Source organism: Seriola lalandi, unplaced genomic scaffold (assembly GCF_002814215.2).
Source record: "Seriola lalandi dorsalis isolate HSWRI2012SDOR001 ecotype SW California unplaced genomic scaffold, Sedor1 jcf7180001963474, whole genome shotgun sequence".
NCBI classification, from domain to species: Eukaryota; Metazoa; Chordata; class Actinopteri; order Carangiformes; family Carangidae; genus Seriola; species Seriola lalandi.
The window spans coordinates 503-2,497 of record NW_019434142.1 but is presented as its reverse complement, the minus strand read 5'-3'; the positions used below and the strand labels follow the sequence as shown (position 1 = coordinate 2,497).

Sequence of the window (1,995 nt, the reverse complement as noted above, 5' to 3'; positions counted from 1 at the left end):
CCGTGATTCTCTGTGTCTTGTTTTTCTTCAGGCAAAGGTCCACTTGCAGGTAGAGCAGCTGTGAAATGAAGACCAAATACAGGAGTGTTTACTTTTAGTAACTCATCAAGACACTTCAGCCAGAATGGAATTGTTGCATTATGTGTCACAATAAACATCCCAACATGATTACAACTGTACCCACGTGTGCTCTCTTTTGTTATCTTGTCCTGGAGCTCCTGCAGTTGTCTCTTCAGATTCTCATTCTCTCTCTGTGTTCTGGCTGTTTTCTCTTGGTATTCTGACACTGTCTCCTTCACCACCTCCAGAACCTCCTGCACCGCTTCAGTCAGGAGCTTGGTCACACGAGCATTCAAACGTTCAAGTTTAGACATCCTGAAACAAAACAGCACTCAGAGAAATAAATGACTGTGGACCAATTATACATAACCCTCAGTAAAATGAGCAATAATGTACACATATGTTATTACATAATAATTAATAGGAAATGTTTGATTAACATGGCTGTTGTATGAGTTTAAAGCGTGACAGCAACTGGAAGCACAAAAACACTTAGTGGTTGGTTGATTATATACAGGTCCATTCACTATAAGTGTCTGGGCAACTTTGGAAACTTAAAAAGTCACCTGTACTATTATTGCAGAGGGTATCAACATTCAATAAACGTGACAAGCTGAAGTAAGCACTTAAAAAGAATGAAAATTTACAAAACCTAAAAAAAACTGAGAATCTGCGCTATCATTTTCCAGATTTCCCACTTTACACTCATTTGGAAACTACTTTAGTACAATCATCCAATCTTGGTCTGAGCTCTGAAATCTTTAACATAGATATGGTTTCTGGTTTAATATTTTGATGGTACAGTCATCTTTTGTCACAACAGGCCCATCCAGGGTACTTTTGCAGTCATTTTATCCGTTTATTTGCATTGTAGCTGTACATTAATTACAATGAACTGTTTCCAAAGTTGCAGACCCTGTAATGTCATGTTCAACGTTAACGTGACGTGTTTACAATTGTATACGGTTTGATATTAAAATAAAATACAACAACGGGTGCCAAATGGCTACAGTTACAACTAGTGTCAGTTCCCTAGCTAGGCACATTTAGAGCATATGTTTAGAGCTGCAGTACCTGCAGGCTGGTCGTGAAGTTAGCGGCTAAGTTATATGGTGGATAGCTAATGTTAGCTACATTTGCTAACACGTTATATTTTTCCCTTTAAACATTCCAAAGGTCCAAAAAAACCCGCCATGCAGTTACATTGTTAGCAGGATTTGTAACTTTTGATTAATGCCGAGCCTACCTAACAAATAAAAACAAGTTTAAAACACTGAAAACAACATTACAAAGCAGGAATAAAAACGCATCATGACAAATCGCAACCCCCGGAAGTAGAACCTGATTCACGTCCATTGTCCGGCGGCTTTCAAAATAAAAGTCCAGTTTTAAGGCATTTGTTCGTACGTGTTGTCTGTTAAACATTTTATATCAAGTTGGATACTTTTGTGGTATTAATGGAGGTTTATGGCTGCCTGAAGTGCGTACATGATATTTACAAACACATGCAATTGCATTCTTAAATATGCACAGAAACAAATAGAAAAACACATTAAAGGATGTACTTAATCACATCAAAATAAAAATATTTATATGCATTTCCATTTATCACTTCAACATCTGTCCCTGTTCCACAAAACATTACAAACTTTTATTGCAGTGCTAATACTAGATATGGGTGAAACTGGGTTTGATGTTTCTTTCGGGCTCAAACTGAAATCCAAACAATTTTATTAGCAATTTTACATCACCTTCACAATTTTTATTTTTGAAAAAACAAAAAGAGAATAAATGGAAAAATCTGACTTAGCTCTCATATCAATTGTATTATAGTGTTGTGGCAGTGTGTCCTATAGTTTGCACATGTGAAATATTAAAAACTACATGGAGTAGGAATACATCTGCTTCAGTGCGCACTGGTTTAAAGCCTGCATT

General features: G+C 36.6%; 1 long non-coding RNA gene across 1 annotated transcript; it reads right to left on the bottom strand.

Annotated features, from left to right (window-relative positions):
• On the bottom strand, nucleotides 1-1,426 carry LOC111647900 (uncharacterized). The gene is made up of 3 exons (XR_002760085.2): nucleotides 1,135-1,426; nucleotides 185-375; nucleotides 1-58 (listed from the first exon to the last, which is right to left on the bottom strand). It is a non-coding gene; the product is annotated as an uncharacterized LOC111647900 (long non-coding RNA).
• Between the last annotated feature and the right edge of the window lie 569 nt (nucleotides 1,427-1,995).